The sequence below is a fragment of the Carettochelys insculpta genome, chromosome 22 (assembly GCF_033958435.1).
Source record: "Carettochelys insculpta isolate YL-2023 chromosome 22, ASM3395843v1, whole genome shotgun sequence".
NCBI lineage: Eukaryota > Metazoa > Chordata > Testudines > Carettochelyidae > Carettochelys > Carettochelys insculpta.
This window is the reverse complement of record NC_134158.1, coordinates 8,373,539-8,392,152: the sequence shown is the minus strand read 5'-3', so window position 1 is coordinate 8,392,152 and position 18,614 is coordinate 8,373,539. Positions and strand designations below refer to the sequence as shown.

Below are 18,614 nucleotides of genomic sequence, written 5' to 3'. Positions count from 1 at the left end.
ATGTTGTACACTCCCCAGAGCTGTTTTGTGCCACTCCATGGAAAGCGCTGGCAAAAGAGTCAACATTTCTCCCTGGTTCTTCAACTCTCTGGTGAAAACGAGCCCTCTCACAGATCGCATTGCTTTGAAATACAAATCATGGCTATTAGCCCTCACAAGTTTATTGGTTAACTGGCCCAGGCCTGTAGACTCCAGCTGCAGCCAGCCACAAGCAACCGAAGCAGCCCTGGCTATGGCGGATCTGGTGAACACGGCAGATGGGCAGTGGGTCTGAGTGGTGGGACCTATGTTAAAACAGTTAATGCACTGTTTGACATCCCTTGTGTAAATGCATAATATAGTATGCATGCATCTTCCACCTTCTTGGCTCTCCCCCACTCATGAATATTTAGCTAAAAAAGTAAGCTTAAGTAGAGGAACCATCAATGTGATTGGTGACTAACTGAATGAAGATGGTAAATTCCAGGTGTCACTTCTTTATTCCCTCATGGAGCACATGACATTATCTGACAAGGGGTAAGGAAAAAGGGGATCTTTATTCAGTCGCTTTATTTGTGGAAGAACATGTCGTTCTGGTGGGATCTGTCTGGGAAACTGAACGGCGAAGTGTCCATCAACCTCAGCTCATCAATGTGGGACAGGGTCTTTGCTGAAGTAGGCACCGATGGTCCAATTCTCCATAAAGGGTAATTGTTTCTTACTATAATTCTCTAGGCAGGGAAGACCAGGGTCACTTTCTCAGTGTCCGTAGCTTCTAACTAGGACAGATCCTATGGTTCTTGGTAATTAATTCCAGAATACACTTGCAATGGACATACTGGGGCATCAGTCTGTTGTATCTCAGAATCCTTTAGGTCAAATGATGCTCTTCAGTGACCTTCATGTGGCAGAGCTAGTTCCAATGTCATCTCAGTACTCAAGCAGATGTTAGAGTATTTCACAGGACCAAGCTTCAAGGAGGTAGCTGATCTAAACTTTAACAAAAAGCAAATCACCCTGTAGCCTCTTAAATACTAACAAATTGATTTATTAGGTAACGCGCTTTCATGGGTAAGACCCACTTCATCAGATTTCCCGTTCTGAAAATCTGAAGAAGTGAGTCTTACTCATAGAAGCACATTACCTAATAAATAAATTTTGTTGGTCTTTAAGGTGTGACAGGACGGCTCACTTTTTGTGGAGCTGCAGGCTAACATGGCAACCCCTCTGAGGGGAGGTCTCTGCAGCAAAGTGATTTCAACATTGCAAGCCCTTACACAACACAACTGCTATTTTGAAAGAATTTCAAAAGAGTGGATGGCTTATTTTGAATTTGGTAAACCTCATTGTACGAGGAATAGTGCTGATTCCAAAATAGATATTTTGGAACAGGGGCAGTGTTGACAGAGAATAGGGGTTATTTTGAAATTAACCATTCCGGAATAGCTTATTCTGAAATAATTCTTCTGTGTAGACATAGCTCCCGAGTGCTTCCAGGGCCTGTATCTGAAATCGGCTCTGTTGTGTGTAGAAGCACTACTTTGGAGAAAGTTTTGCTTATCCCAGGGTTTCCCTGCAGTGTAGATGCATTATTCTGGAATAGCTTGTTTCGGAACAATAACTCCGGAATAAGCTATTCTATAACACCTTTGCTGTGTCAACACACCCTAAGACTAAACGTTAACAACAGCTGTCCTGGAACTCGAATAAAAAAGTTAGAGCTGGTGCTCAGTGGAGGTTTGATTGTATATTCCGCCATGCAGCTCCTTACAATTCTCTTTTTCATTGGGATATTCTCTCAGGCTACGTTGAAATTGCCAAGAATAATCTGCAAAAGATACGCAAATTGCGCAGATCATTTGTGTATCTCCTGCTGACTGTTCTGCTGGGAGGTGCTTTCCCGACATTTTGCCCATCCACATGGGGCCAAATGTCAGGAAAACCCCCTCTGCCGACACCTCCCTTCTTCCTCGTGGAACAAGGATGACCGGGGTGTTGGCTGGGAGCTCCCAGAGAAGAAGACTTCCGTTGGGAGACCGCCAGGCTCCTGACAGAAGCCTGCAATCTAGACATATCCTTGTTTTCCACTGATGTCATTGCCTTGCCGTCTTTTTTTCTCTCCCTTTTTTTAAGTCTTGATGAGATTATGAGGGGGGGATTCGATCCTCTTCCCAATGCTTTCTACCAAGATATTCACAGGAGTGTTCTATTTCACTCCACAGTAGTGAAGATCAGAGTGCAACAGAAATGATTCAGGGGCTGGAGCACATGACCTATGAGGAGAGGCGGAGGGATTTGGGTGTGTTTAGTTTACAGGAGAGAAGACTGAGGGGTGATTTAATAGCAGCCTTCAACTTCCTGAAGGGGAGCTCTAAAGAGGAGGGTGAGAAACTGTTCTCAGTGGTGTCAGATGACAGAACAAGGAGCAACAGTCTGAAGTTACAGAAGGAGAGGAGTAAGTTGGATATTAGGAAAAAACTATTTCCCCAGGAGGGTGGTGAAGCACTGGAATGCGTTGCCTAGAGGGGTGGTGGATTCTCCATCCCTAAAGGTTTTTAAGTCCCGGCTTGACAAGGTCCTGGCTGGGATGACTTAGGTGTGGTTGATCGTGCTTGAAGCAGGGGGCTGGACTAGATGCACTGCTGAGGTCCCTTCCCGCCCTAGGATTCTCTGACTCTATAGAGAATGACCAAGTGATAGTGTTTTACCAGAGGCTGGATAGGTTGGCCCTCTTAGCCGTGATGGCTGACTGTATTCTCGTCACCACCCCAGCCAAAGCTACACATCTTACTGAATTCTCTCTGCTTCTTTTGACTCAAAAGGCCCATGCCTTGCGCGCCATTCACTGCTCGGAAGCCACTACGATTGTTTTGGTCTGCAATGAAAAGTTTTGGGAGAAGGAGGAAATCCACATGGGGAAGTCAATCACTGATCGCCCTTCCCGATTCATCTACGACCCCAACCAGTTTCTCCAGTGGGATGGGAGTGATCCTGGCTTCCTGCGCCTGGGGTGATGACGCTGAAGTCTTGACTTCTTTCAGTGATCACAAGTGTGTTGATATGGTGCTGGAGAACCTGGCAGATATCCACCAGCTGCCCGAGGTTTATAAGCAGAGCATCTGCAATAAACAAAGAAGTGTTCCATGGGCTCCTGTGTTACCTTCACCCCATACAAGTTTACCAAGGACTTCAAAGCTTTGTTTCAGCATGAAGGGAGGGTTTGTTTTGCTGGATAACACAGCACCCAGCTTCTGGGCTGGATTGAGGCAGTTATGAAATCCATGATTAGAGCAGCCAGGAACATCCCTGGGGTTATCAATATCTCACTCAGGTGTCAGCAGGAACCGAAAGGCAATACAATGTTGTGGATGGCATAATAACAAAGGTGTATTGGGGAAGGTGCGGATGGGTCAGCAACTGCCAAGGGTATTTAGTAATTGCACTGCTAATGAGCAGGTGCGACGAGATTGTTGTTTTAGTTTGCGCCTGGAGGGGGAAGGCAGAAACTCTCTGCTTCAGCACTAGAGAGCTGCTCTCACCCTCGGTGAGAGAATGTCGTGGAGGCAATTATCTTTCATTGCACCACATTCTGCTGGGGAAAGAGACAAGTTTTCAAGCTTATGCAGGGCTCTTCTTCAGCTTCCTCTCACCAGCAGATGCTGGTCCAATCACAGGTGCCGACTTTCTCCAGGCCCTGGGAGTGCACAACCTGCCTGGACTTTGCCTCAGGCCGCTACCTGTCCTCATCACCAGCCCTTCACCCAAGCCCCTGCTCCTGCTTTGCTTCTTCCTGCTCAGGCCCCGCCTCTTCCTGTCCATGCCCCGCCTCTTCCTGTCCATGCCCCGCCTCTTCCTGTCCATGCCCCTCTTTTTCCTGCCAAGTTCCACCCTTTCATCAGAGCATGTAGTGCCCCCATTCCACCTCTTGCCTCCATGCACACCATGAAACAGCTGAAAGAAGAAAGCAGGATGGTCTGGGAGGGACGGGAAGTGGAGGAGACCTGGCTGTTTTGGATCCTAGGCACCTCCTAGTTGTTTTTTTTTTTTCCTGAGCGCCCATGAGGTTGGTCTGTACACGTCCAATGAAAGATATTCCATCGCCAACTTTGTCTTCTGGGAAGGCCAGGACCAACCCACCTATGACAACTCTGCATGTCCTGACATTTGCTCTCCTCAGCCACCAGCAGGTAAAGCTGAGGCTGTGTGTTCGCTCGCCTGCTGCTAAGAAGGGAAAGAAGGAGTGACCAGCCCCAGCGACACCTAGGATGTGTCTACGCTACAGACACATGCTACAAACTCCCCATGTGTCCAATGAAGTGCCCACGAAAGCTGGTGCTCCAAAATATCTGTTAGTTTATAAGGTGCCACAGGATGTCCTGTTGTTTTTGAAGTCATATGGATTGGGAGGGGAATGCGGTGTGGGTTCCTGGAAGGAATGGGAGACTGTCTGATTGAACAGGGTGTGGAGGAAGTCAGGTCGGATAAAGTCTACAGATCTTTTATTCACAGGCTCCGTACGCCTGGAAGGCTGTGACTCAACTCTGAGAATCGTACAGTTTATGCTCTGTGCCTCGCTGGCAGAGGTGCTCTACAACCTTGTGCCAGCTACCTCTCCCTTTCACTGGGTACGGAGTCAGCATTTCCTCCAAGGACGTTTACCTGTCTGTCTCTCTAAAAGGTGGATACAAACAAGAGGGTGGACTGGATGACTCCAGCTGCCATTGGAAATGGACGGGTTCTATGAGTGAAACATCTCTTGGAGCTTTTGCAGTGCAGTGGGAGACGCTGTTCCTTTGGGTGCCTCTTATTGTGTCAGTTGGTTAGATGTTAGGAAAGAACTACTTCCCCAGGAGGGTGGCGAAGCACTGGAATGTGTTACCATAGAGATTTTGAAGTCCCAGCTTGACAGCGTCCTGGCTGGGATGATTTAGTTGAGGTTGATCCTGCTTTGGGCAGGGGGCTGGACTAGATGACCTCCTGAGGTCCCTTCCAGCCCTAGGGTTCTGGGATTCTGTGAACTGGTTTTCATCTCTTGCCTCTTTCTTTCTCTTTTCCTCTTCTTGTCTTTTTCTTTCTTGTTTTCAACTGACCTACAAGGATATATGATAGATAGATAGATAGATAGAAATTTGTGTACATGAGGATAGATAGATAGATAGATAGATAGATTTTTGTGTATGAGGATGGATAGATAGATTTGTGTACATGAGGATAGAGATAGATAGAGAGATAGATTTGTGTGTATGAGGATAGATAGGTAGATAGATAGGTAGATTTGCGTACATGAGGATAGATAGATTGATCTCTTACTGTATCAATTGGTGTTTGTTTTGCCTCTTTCTTATTGTCTTTCTCTTCTTGTTTTTTCTCTGCTCACTTCCAGCTGACCTTCTCCCAGAATCCTCTCCTCGTCTTTATGTGAGGCAATGTGAATTTAGGAGGGAAAAACACCAGTGTGATGTTTTTGGTTACATTTCTCCTCCTTGCCACAGCAAATCAATTTTGCTGAGGTACTCCAGTGTTGCCGCTCTGCACTTGCAGAGGTTGTGGCTTGGTGTTTAGATTCAATGAAAAGGTGAAGAGCACAGATTATATGTTCACGAAGTGAAGGGACAGCAGGGTTGTACGTCGCTGCTACAACTATTTATTTTTAAAGAGTAGAAAAGCCACTGAGGCCACTCCTCTTTAAGACCACGTCTACACTGTCGTAATAAGTTTTTCCAGAAGATTTTCCTTTGCAAGAGTGCAACCACACAAAAAAGTGGATTTGATCCACTCTTTTGCTAGAGAGCGGCCACACAGTCCCCGCTCTTTTGAAAGAACGAGCCAGGGATCGAAAAATCCAGCACCATGAGGACTGCTTTTTCTAGAGAAGGGTCCATGGAGTATCTACACAGGTTTTTTTCCGAGTCTTTCGGAACTCAGCTGGGAGAGAAAGAGGGCTTCGGAAAAAAGTCCTGCGTTCTTCCGAATTCCTTTCCAAAGAGTGCATTTTGGGTGTAGATGCTCCATGAGATCTTTCAAAAGAGCCCCGTTTCCGTCGAAAAAACTCACTAGTGGAGACACAGTCTATAAGTGTGGTAAATTTAGAAGGATAACACAACCAGTGTGGTATTTTTGGTTGTGTTTAAACGGATGAAAGCAACTTAAGTTTCTCACAGGCACCAGACTATCCCATACCTCTGTGGAGGTCTCAAGGCAGGAGGGGTTGTGATAGAACAGTAACTATAGGAAACTTAAGTGTAGGGTGGCATGTTTGGGAGGGCTCAGGGCAGGGGGATGTGGAGGTTCTGCAATCGGGGTTTGGGTTAAGGAAGGGCTCAGGGCTGGAGTGTTGAGGGTGCAGAAAACCATTCAGGTAGGTCTACACTCGCAAATGCAGCTCGAGCATTGACCATCTAACTCCAGGGTTGTGAGCTCCATTCTTGAGGGGGCCTTTTGAGGGTCTGGGACAGGTTACATTAAAAAAAAAGTCAGGGATGGTGATGGTTCCTGCCATTAGGACAGGAGACTGGACTCAATGACCTCTCAAGGTCCCTTCCAGTTCTATGATGCGTGCAGGGCTTTTTTGTGGTGGAACCAAGTTCTGGCACCTTTCTTCTGTGAGAACACCAGGAAAACTCACCGCTGGCCCTGCAGCAGCGTGGGGCCCAGGGCATTAAAATCAAACACCCCAATCCCTCTAAGGAATCATCAGACTTGAATTCCGGCACCCTTTTTTCCTAGAAGAAAAGCACTGGCCATGTGTGAGTTCTTTTCAGAAAGGACGGAGCGCTCATGAAAAATCCTGCTCTGCATCTACACACAAAATGAGCTCTTTCGCTATTCAAACGAGGCACTTTTTCTGGCAGCCCTCTTCCCCTCCCACATGAGGACGAGCGCCTTTTTCCGAAATATTCTTTCGGGGGGAAAAAAATTGTTTAGATGCCATGGGGATCCTTTGCTCGAAAGAACAGTCCTCACGGCACCTGATGTTCCGATCCCTGACGTGTTCTTTCGAAAGAGCGGGGGCTGGATGGAAGCTCTCTGTCCAAAGAGCGGGTGGATTTTTCGATCCCTCTTTTGGCGTGTGGACACGCTCTTTCGAAAGAGGGTGTTTTTCAGAAGAGATCTTCCTCCAGGACCTCTTTCGAAGGAGCGCTGTAGCGTAGACAACACAAAGGCCTGTGGCACCTTATAGACTGACAGATATTTTGAAGCATCAGCTTTCGTGGGCAAAGACCTGCTTCGTCAGCTTGTTGTTCTCAAAGCTACAGACTAACACGGCTACCTCTGTGTCAGAAGAGGTTCTGCTGGGAAACATGTCCTGACAGTAACTTCTCTCGACAAAATTCTGTAGCGGAGACCCTGCCACGGGGGGGAAGGAGGTCGTCTCTCGATAGACAGACTGTCTGCTGTGACTCCTGGTGACAGAGATGTCGCCCTGTTAGTCTGTATTCTATCAAAACAAAAAAGCAGTCAAGTCGCTCTTTAAAGGCTAACAAAATAATTTATTAGGTGATGAGCTTTCAGGGGACAAACCCACTTCACTGATCTGAAAAAGTGGGTCTGTCCCACAAAAGCTCATCACCTAATAAATTATTTTGTTAGCCTTTGAAGCGCTACTTGGCTGCTTTTTTGCTGTTTCCTGGTGCCTGTTTTCTCGAGAGAACAGCTGGGCAGTCCGGCCACTCTGTCAACAGAGCCGAGCTCTCTTCCAATCGGCTTTGGTGGGCGTCCGCATTCTGTCGACAGAAATTTTGTCGGGAAATCTCTTCCGAGAGTGACTTTGGTAGCGTAACCATGGCCAGTTATTCTTACAGAGTTAAAAAAAAAACCCCAACCTTTTGAGGTTTTAAATGAGGCTCAAAAATTCATGATCTGAGGCAGCTCAGGTTCTTGTTGGGATTCTTAGGGACTATTTCTTGGAGTTATTGCAGGCTGTTTAACTCAAGTTGTACGTTTAGGGTGACCACACACCCTATGGCAAATATGAGACACCAGCTTCCAGGGATGGGAGGTTTCTGTCCCATGTCAGGGCTCCTCAGCGGTGGGGGCAGCTGACCCCCAGTGAGACACCAGAGATGTGGGCTCCACAGCCTCCTGGTTGGGTGGGGATGCTGAAAATAGGGGTCTGCAGCCTTCAGGTGGCAGGGAATGTAGCAGCCGCTCCATGGCAGGGGTCCCTAATAGTTGGGGCTGCCGTGCTGGGGAGTTGGGCGGCCACCCCACAGAGGTGCCTGGGGTGCGGGATGCCAGGGAACTAGGCAGCCACCCTGTTGAGGATCTCTCTGGCAGCGGAGGGGCTGCCGCCTCAGGGAACTGGGCTGTTGCCCTGCACCGGGGGCTCCCCAGACCCAAAGACACGGTGCCAGCGAACTGAAGCCCCACAACATGTGGGACAAATTGCCCATTTTCTCAGAAAGGTCAGGACACCTGTGAGACAGCTTAAAGAAGGGAGGTCCTGGGAAAAACAGGATGGACGGCCACCTATGTAGGTTAGATGGCCTGGTTAGTTCTCGTCTGTTAGGAATATGGCTGGAAAAGAAAAGACGAAATGATTATTATTATTTATTGTCTTCTAATATTTTGGATGACCATCTTCATCTGTAACTGCTACGCTTCAGTTGTATTTCACAGCCCTAAAACCCGAATAAACCTTCATTGAAAGATTGAGAAAATAGGCTCCAGGAAGGAAAACATCAAATCAATTTAGTCTAGAGTGGAGAAGACTGAGAGGCAATATCCATAAAAGTTCTCTGGTAACCTCCAACCCCCATACGGCCACACCTGGGCATGATGTTCTGATGCTGGAACTAAGAGCCAGGTGTACAGTGGGCACAGAATGATGACCTGGGTAGAGGCCAAGATACACTCTCAGCTTTAATGTATTTGCATAATCAAGGTGTGGTGGTAGTTATCCTGCCTTGGCTTCCTATAGCGGTGTCTCCCATCGGAAGACAGGGATCATCGCAGAATGAAGAATACATAGTTACACTCAGGAGCACGGATGCCTATAAACCAATTGTTTTCGGTTTTACAGCTTGTCAGTGGTTCGCACGCTGTCACTAAATATGCGTTACATGGGTGTGGTGACCCCGCATGATTTTTGGTTTCAGAAACTCTCTACACCCAAAGATAAAAATCTTTGCACCAAGCAGCTCTTTTCAGGTATTGTTCAATAACTCAGAATTTGACTATCAGTGTTATCACAATAGCTTCGATTTAGCAAGGTTGCTTATGAAGTTATACGATGCCACTCTGTGGTGTTATTAACACACACCAAACTGAGGTTGCCACTGACGATGTGCCAACCTACTCCGGGTCCCGTGGGTGCGAGTGGGGTGTGATACAGCGGGGGGAGTCGGGAGGCCCGGGACCGACCACCCCACCTTTATAGCAGCCTGATATAGTGTAGCAGCAATATGTGATTCAGTGTATCCACTTTAAAACCTAGGTTTCCACAGTATTATGAGTACCAGGAACAATAACACTCCGATTGTGAGCACCACAATGCCCTGTGGCTGTTCTAAGTCCCAATAATTCTCTATACAGACCCAGCTAGTCCAGCTAGTGGTATTTACCGATAGTGATTTATTCATTTATTCGTAACTACAATTACTTAACACTTGTTATATATATATATAGTTATTTATTTGGCATAGGCTAAATACTAGGTTACATATAGCTCTATATAATTACATGTAACTTACCAATAACATCCAATGCTCCCACATCTCACCAACAACTACGTTACAGCGGCCCTTCAAGTCAGAGATACGGCTGGGTTGGGACCTTTCGTGGCGGTGACGTCCGGGTGATCAGGCCGGGGTCTGCTGTCTGGACTGGAAGTTGCTAGCCTCCGCCTTGTGTCCAGGAGCCCACACTCTTATTCCTGCTAAATCACCTTTTATACTGTTTCTTACTTGGGGGTTCGATACCTGGCCAATTAAAGCGTTTGTTACCTAATTTGGGCTTTCTATCCTCCCGGCCTGTCAGAACGTGTTACAAGATTTCCTCTGTCCTTGGTCTTTTTCTGAACCTCCCCTGGGACCCTCTGATGTTGTACAACCAAGATGTTCTCTTTGGGGGGCTTCCAGCTACTAGCCCCAGCTGTTCTCTTTGGGGGCTTGCTATCTGCTTGTCAGGATGTTCTCTTTGGGGACTCTCCAACTGCTTGTCAACTTTCTGATTTCTTTCTCCTGGCCTGACTTCAGACCTTCCCGCCGTTGTATGATAGCGTTCCAAGATGGAGTGTATGGTCATTCTGCCTTGCGAGTGAGGCCCGGCCACCGGGTGCTCGTGCTCCCACAGCCACATAACCCTCTGTCAGCCAAGGGAAGTACGCGCTGCTAAATTTGCATTGAAGCAATGAATAGAACAGAATATATGGAGATAGAGATCTCATAGAGCTGGAAGATACTTGAGAAGTTATTAGCCGTGTCTACACATGCACGCTACTTCGAAGTAGCGGCACTACCTTCGAAATAGCGCCTGTCACGGCTACACGTGTTGGGTGCTATTTCGACGTTAACATCGACGTTAGGCAGTGAGACGTCGAAGTCGCTAACCCCATGAGGGGATGGGAATAGCGCCCTACTTCGAAGTTGAACGTCGAAGTAGGGCACGTGTAGATGATCCGCGTCCCGCAACATCGAAATAGCGGGGTCCGCCATGGCGGCCATCAGCTGGGGGGTTGAGACACGCTCTCTCTCCAGCCCCTGCGGGGCTCTATGGTCACTGTGTGCAGCAGCCCTTAGCCCAGGGCTTCTGGCTGCTGCTGCGGCAGCTGGGGATCCATGCTGCATGCACAGGGTCTGCAACCAGTTGTCGGCTCTGTGGATCTTGTGTTGTTTAGTGCAACTGTGTCTGGGAGGGGCCCTTTAAGGGAGCGGCTTGCTGTTGAGTCCGCCCTGTGACCCTGTCTGCAGCTGTGCCTGGCACCCTTATTTTGATGTGTGCCCTGGAGGACGTGTAGACGTTATTCATCGAAATAGACTATTTCGATGTAGCGTGCACATGTAGACGTAGCCACTGAGTTCCATCCCCTGCCCTCTGGCCAAACCCCTTCCCACAAGGATTGTTGTTGTTTTTTAAAATCTATTTGCCCTAGACCACTAACTGGCCTTCTCAAGGCTTAAACTCACAACCTTGTGTTCAACAGGCCTCTCCTCAAACTACTGAGCAATCCTTGCAGCAAAGGAAATCTGGGTTGGACATCAGGAAACGCTTCTGAATCGTCCAGGTAGTTAAACGCTGGAATAAATTAACTGGGGAGGTTGTGGAATCTCTATCACTGGAGATATTTAAGAGCAGGTTAGCTAGACACCTATCAGAGATGGTCTAGATGGTGTTTGGTCCTGCCATGAGGGCAGGGGATGGGACTTGATGACCGTTTGAGGTCTCTTCCAGCTCTAGTGTGCTATGATTCTATGACACTAGCGGTGCTCATTTGCAAGGAGTGTTCCATTCGGAACACGTAACCGTCTTGCTTTGAAAGCTGCATTGGGCCCCCTGGGAACTTTCAAACTGAGTTCCGAGGGCTGATATGAATTTTAAAGCTGTAAGTGGAGAGGGCATTGGTTACCTCACACACCCCATATTGCTTTGCATGATCCTTCCATGTCGCTGCACATCACGGGACACAGGACTCCTTTGTGGCCATGTTTGGGGAGGGGGAGAAATCATGGCTTTCTATTTTGGAAAAGAAAAACTTACCTTGAATTGTGGAGAGCAAAAGCAGAGCCGAGGGTATTTTTTTTTAAAATGACATAAAGCAGAGCTTCTGGTTAGGATCCTCAATCCAATGCATGAAGTTAAGTCTTGAAGACCTTGTTCAGTTGCATCATCCATGGTAGATAAATGTCTCCCTCACCTTCCCTAAGATGATGGCTAGTCCCAGCCCCTCATAATTATCGCATCCCAGTGGTATGCACAGATCTAAGTGACTCTTTAGGGGGCTGGACCCTCAAGAGTAGATTGGGTTGTGGTCCATACGTGGAACTAGCCACTGTCAGAAGACAGGATACTGAGTTTCACGGACTATTGATCTGTTCCACTCTTCGTTCGTAAGTTCTTTATAAGGATGCATGAACTGTGAGAGGATCTGCGCTCTAACTTTCCTTTCACGGGTCTCTTCACTGATTGTATTTGATTGGAACAGCATTCCCAGTGTGTTAACATCACAGAGCTCTGCATTTGAGGTGTAGCAGCAACGAAGGGTCCTGTGGCACCTTATAGACTAACAGAAAAGTTTAGAGCATGAGCTTTCGTGAGTTAACTCACTTCTTCAGATGCTGGTTAACTCACGAAAGCTCATGCTCTAAACTTTTCTGTTAGTCTATAAGGTGCCACAGGACCCTTCGTTGCTGCTACAGATCCAGACTAACACGGCTACCCCTCTGACATTTGAGGTGGTGAACCACTTCCTAGGGCTGAGGAGCACATGTCAGAGACATCACTGATCTGCATGATCCCTGAAAGGAGTTGGCTTCACCATGGGTATTGTCTGTCTTCTTTGCATCTCTGTCTCCAGTTCTGCTTCAGCTCTTCCTCCTCGTGGCCATCCCGAGCTTGGAGAGCTTTCCTCACAAACTTAAGGACTGGGAAAAATGCTTCATTGACAAAAGTTTTGTGTGAGAACAAATGAGGATTGAACTAGGCACAAGAGAAAGTGGTAGAAATGAATGGTTTCGAGGCCAAGAAGTATAACAGGCAAAGCTGGGCGTGCCTGGCTCAGTAGTTATCTCCCCAACGTACTCGAGTAGGGGGGTCCCTCACAACACTTGGTCTGGTGCAGCGCTAGCTGGGCTCACCAAGCCACCACTAAAATGTTCACAAAAGGCCCCAGCTCCTTAAGGTAGCAGTCCCCAAACTTTGTACATCACTCTCCCCTTTACCTGCCAACGACCAGGGTCTGGCGGCATTATAACACCGACGGACCCTGATGGCAGGTAAGGCAGCCAGTTAAGTTCTTTATTTAAGCCCAACTTAATGATATTAAATTTGTAAAGGAATTCCACTTCAGATGTCTCCCTCTCTAATTGGGTGACAAAATTCTTTTGTGGAAGAATGGCTACATTAAATCCATTACTGAACATCCAGGGAGGTTAAAATATTCTCCGATAGGTTCATGCGTGGTCCCATTCTTGGAGTCTGATTCGTGTTCTTTGGTGCAGAGACCGGTTAATGCGTTACCCATAGGACTGGATGTTGTTTTTAAAGTTACAGATGAACACAGCTACCCCCTGAGACTTTTTAGTAGAGTTAGCTCGTTGGGTCTGAGATGGAAAGATGTTCACAAAGACCAGAGGCCCGCTTGCCAAGCGATCTCAGTGTTAATGGCTGGGACATCAGCCCATCTCTTAGGTGTACTGAATAATTCCTCTGTTCATTTGTAATTAAATATCTCTTTAGCTGTCATTTCTCAGTGTGGATATGATAGACATGCCCTTTCTGCCCTTCCTCTCTCCCCCAGCCAGGAATATTTGCTTAAAGAAGGCAATTTAAGCAGAGCCGCCATTGACATGATCGGTGACGTGCTGAATTTGGATGGTAGTTTTCACATGTCTTTTCTTTACTCCGTCATGGACCATGGGAAATTGCAAGAAAGGTAAGAAAAAGAGTGTCTTTCATCACCCGCTTTCTCTGGAGAAGAATGTGGTAGGGTAGGAGCTGTCTATCCATCCATCTTCCAATACATCAACCAGCTCATGAATCTCATCCATCTACCAGCGTGGCCGGTTGTCTTCTTTGAAATGGGCCTTGGAGGTTAGAGGAGGCGGTTGCTCATTACTATATTTCTCTAGTCCGACAGGGCAGGGGACCCTTTCGGAAGGGATGAGGTGTACGTTACTGAAAGGGTCTGTCCGTGGGTCCTGTGGGGAGAAGGCCTATGGAACTCAGTAATTAACTTCAGAACCTCTATGGTGATACCAGTGCATCGTGATGTTGTCTCAAAGCAACCCTTGGCTCAAATCACCCCAAAGTGGTGGTGTTAACCTTACCCAGTGCCCTGGGAGGGACATCTAATTCCAAGGCAATCTTAGGAATCATGAGGAATTTAGATCATTTAGAAGAGTGAAATTTGCTGGTCTTAACCTGAACCAGAGCTGTCTTGTCCGTAGGATGCTCGCTTGTGGCCACCCCAGTGTGACAATGCAGGGATTCCCAAGGCAGCTGCCTCAACTGTCCCGCAGACAGGACCCATGGGGCCCAGAGTAGTTTTGGGGATTACCTGGGGGGTCCAGAATGGCGAGGCAGCTGGGGTAGCCCCCCCACTCACCATGGTGACGGGAGCTGGAGTGTCGCAGCAGCTTTCTGCTCTCTGCTACCCATTTCCCAGCCTGCTGTGCTCCATTCACCACAGCAGCAGGAAGTGGACTCCCCCAGCCTGGCTCCTGCGCTTGAGGTGGGGGGGGGGGCACTGCTCCACTCCCCTCTAGGGATGACCCTCACCTTAAGTGTCACACACCTGGCCCTGAGCTGTAGTAAAAGAAGCTGGCATTGCAACAGTCACGGCAAAAGCAACAAGAAGTCCTGTGGCATCTTATAGAACACCACATTTATTGGAGCATAAGCTTTCATGGGCAAAGACCCGCTTCGTCAGATGCACGTCAGTTGCTGGGAAGGTGGGGAGCAGTCGATAAATTATATCTTGAACAGAGCAGGTCCTTACAGAGCCTCTTATTATTTTTCGTGATATTGTGATGGATGCGGTAATTCCTCTGCCATCTCTTTCCTCTCCTCTCCCCCTTGCCCCCCGCTGCCTTTCTTTCAGTGTCGATGAGATCACTGGGGGATTCGATCAACTTCCAGAAGCTTTCTACAAGACTCTCCAGGGGGACTTTCTATTTGGGGCCCCAGCAATGGAGATAGTACAAGGCGAAGACCAAGTGAGAGTGTTTTACCGTCGGTCACCCAAGTCGGCCATCTTCTCGCTGAAGGCCAACTACGTCCTGGTCACAAGCACGACCAAAGCCGCCCGGCTCATTCATTATTCTCCACCTCTTTCCTCCAACAAGACCCATGCCCTGTGCTCCCTCCACTACTCGAAGGACGTGAATATTTTTTTGGCCTGCAGGAAAAGGTTTTGGGAGAAGGATGGAATCCATGGTGGGAGGTCAGTCACTGATGGCCCATCCCGATTTATGTAATACCCCAGCCACAATTTCTCCAGTGGGGTGGGGGTGATCCTGGCTTCCTACACCTGGGATGATGATGCTGAATTCTCTGCTTCTCTCAGTGACGAAAAGTGTATTGACTTGGTGGTGGAAGACCTGGCCAAAATCCACCAGCTTCCCAAGAATTACCTCCAGAAGGTCTGCGATAAACATGTAATCAAAAAATGGGGCCTGGACAAATATGCAATGGGAGCCTATGTTTCGTTAACCCCCTATCAGTTTGTCGACTATGCCAGTGTTTTGTATCAGAATGAAGGGAGGGTCTATTTTACAGGTGAATACACCGCCCATCCTCACACCTGGATTGACACAGCTATGAAAGCTTCTGTGTGAGTTGCAAAGGACATTTACCATGCTGTGGATGCGATACCCAGGCGGCGACAGAAATCACTGATGGAAGATAAACTTTAAAGAATTTATGGGCATTTAGTAAAGTGGAAACTGACCGGGGAATTAAAAATCGTGCTGCTAATCATGGAGCGTCATGATTATTATCGTTGCTGCGTTAGCGGTAATGACTCTCTGTCCCACTGTGGGAGTCACAGAATGAAAACCAAAAACACAGAACAAAAACACAGAATAAAAAAGACCCTGCCCTCTTGTGATTGTACTACAGTACTACAGTAAACATTTTCCTACCCAACAGCCCTGGGACGGGGAGGTTGCTGGATATTCAAATATTCTGGATAATAGAGAGGTAGACCTAGCAACGCACAACACTACAGAAAAACAAGATGAGATATTAAGAAACAAAAATTCAGGCAGAGTACTTTATTTACCAAGAACAGTCATATTGTACCCTGTAAACTTGCACTGTGTTTGCTGTATTTCTTAGTATTTACTTTCACCCTACTGTACTTAAGGACAATGTCACTAAAATTTACTTATGGTTGAAATGCCGGTTATTTGAGAGTTCCCGATGATAGAATGCCGGATATGAAAGAGTTTACTGTAGTGTGATCACTTGACAATTACCTATTCGTTTCATTCCATCTGGGGCACCTGGCCCTGGCCACTCTCGGACAACAGGATGCTGGGCGAGATGGAGGTTAACCCTGACGCAGTGTGGCGGTTCTTATATTTTTATGTGATGGGATACACAAACCCCATGCTGGGCAACAAAGAGTTAAGGGTTTGTTTTGGGCTCGCCCAGCTCCACCCCGGCACCTCTGTAGCCAATGTGCCACCTGCCAGTGGCATTTAAAGGCAGGGGATTGGCTCGTTTGGGTGGCAGAGCTGGAGTTGAGCAGACCTGCCACCCACAGTGTTAGCAGTGCGGAGCAGAGGGAAGCAGAATATGATACACCTGGGAAGGAAGGATCCACCTCAGAGACCATCTCAGGAGAGCCATCTTGTGAGCCGTGGACTTTGGTGATTTATTGGGGTTTGGGTTCCCCACCAGGGAGGGAACTTTGGACTAAACTGACCCTGCTAGAGAGGTCAGCTCTGTTTACACTAGAAGCATCTGTCGACAGAGTAATCCCGACAGAACCTCGGTCAACAGATTGCATTTTACACATAACTTGCTCTGTCGACAGAGAACCGCCAGGCTGCACTGCCCTCTGGTGCCAGAAAACAGAATGGCAGCTCCGCAAAGAGGGCTGCCCGGCAACCAGAAGCCCCTCTCTGTCGACAGAAGTGTCTACCCCGCACTGTTGTTGACACTACTCTGTCCAGAGATTGTTATGCCTCAAATTTCTGAGGCACAATACTGTTGAGGAAAGTGCAGAGTTCTGTGGAGAGTTTGTCGACAGAATGCTTTAAGCGTGTCGGCGGTCCCTGAGTTATGTTGACAGGAGGCCCCCTTCTGTCGACAAAACTCAGTCGTGTAGAGAAGAGAAGCTTTAAGTAACCTTCGCTGCCAGACTACAGGTATCTGAAGGATCAGACAATCTATCCCCTGTTGCTCATCCCCATCTTCTGATAAACAGAGGCTTCTGGGAGTGGGGAGCCTGTTACCTCCATCCCTGGCCATCATGTTCAAGGACTGGCAAAGGCTGTCGGCTCCCCTGGGACCCTAATTTTAGTTGGGGTGTCTAGGTACCGCTATAAATAAATTATTCTTGTTCTTGTTATTATATAGCGTGGCTCAACTTAGGCTGACTTTATTAGTCACTTTTGAAAATCTTTCCTTTGCGGCTGGTGCTCAAAAACTTTGAGCTCCCTTATTTTCCAGTGTCTTCAGTTGGACTTCTGAATGCTTCAAACACCAGAAAGTCAGGTTCACAAGTGCTTCTAGCCTTAAATGGGCATTGCAGTGCTTTGATTGATTTTGAAGCTGGTTTGGTAGAACTGGGACAAAAACACAATGGTCATTTCTACACAGGCCACTTTCTTTGAAAGTGGCATGGTAATACACAGCCCAAAATATGCTAATGAGGCATGGATGCAATTCCCTTGCCTCATTAGCATAATGTCACACGGAGTCCGGAAGACCGTTCTTCTGGACTCCAAAACACCATTTAGAAGCACGGCCTCCTGGGGGGTCTTCCGGAAGGATTTTTGGGAAGAAAGGGTCTCCAGAAGAAGGACTTCCTTCTGGAATACTGCCCCCCCCAGGGGCCGCACTTCTAAACAGCATTTTGGAGTACAGAAGAATGGTCTTCCGGACTCCAAATCACGTGACATTATGCTAATGAGGCACGGGGAATTTGCATCCATGCCTCATTAGCATATTTTGGGCCATGTATTGCCAAGCCACTTTCAAAGAAAGTGGCCTGTGTAGAAACGGCCAATGAGGGCCAGAGCTGGTCAGCAATGAGCTGTTGACATAGTTTTTCAATGTGCTTTGAAACTAAAAGAAAATGCCTATTTTTATCTAAAGCGTGTGGGTTTATTTTTTCAAAGAAAAGATACTGAATGAAGACAAATCAAAGCAAAACAAAATGAGTACCCTGACATATTTTAAGGAACTCTGCCAGAAAGTCTCTAGGTGTTCCATGCCAGTCCCAAGCCTGGATAAAGAACCTATTGCCAGAAAGTTATACAGTGGAGATTACAGCTATCCGGGAATATATGCAGAATGAATGATGAATGAAAAATCTGGGCATAATGGATGGTTGGAATAGGAGAGGCAGACCCCACAGAGAATGGGGAGATGATGTAGTAGATTGGTGCGGAGCTAGTCTACAGAAATTAAGCCACTCCACACTAGACAGGAAAAGATGGAAGGAAATAGTGAGAGAGGCATCAGACACGAACGGGCGCTGAGCCCAAGTTTATTGGTGATGATCATGAGGATAGCCACCAGCTGTCCTGGGGCGTCATTGGGGATGGCGTTTCTGATGGCTTGTTGTCCATCCTCATGTGGAATATTGGTGTGAAGAGCTTCTACATCCATGGTGGTGAGGACGAGGTTTTCAGGAAGATTGCAAATGTTCAGTAGTTTCCTCAGGAGGTCAGTGGCATCTCAGAGACCCCTAGCAGGGCTGGTAGCATAGGGTTTGAAGACAGAGTCAACACAGCAGGATTGTC

The 18,614-nt window shown here is 47.5% G+C and overlaps 2 pseudogenes; both read left to right on the top strand.

Annotated features, from left to right (window-relative positions):
* The first annotated feature begins 346 nt into the window (after window positions 1-346).
* LOC142024671 (L-amino-acid oxidase-like) lies at window positions 347-3,356 on the top strand (annotated as a pseudogene).
* Window positions 3,357-12,640: 9,284 nt separating this feature from the next.
* On the top strand, window positions 12,641-15,551 carry LOC142024670 (L-amino-acid oxidase-like; annotated as a pseudogene).
* Window positions 15,552-18,614: the final 3,063 nt, after the last annotated feature.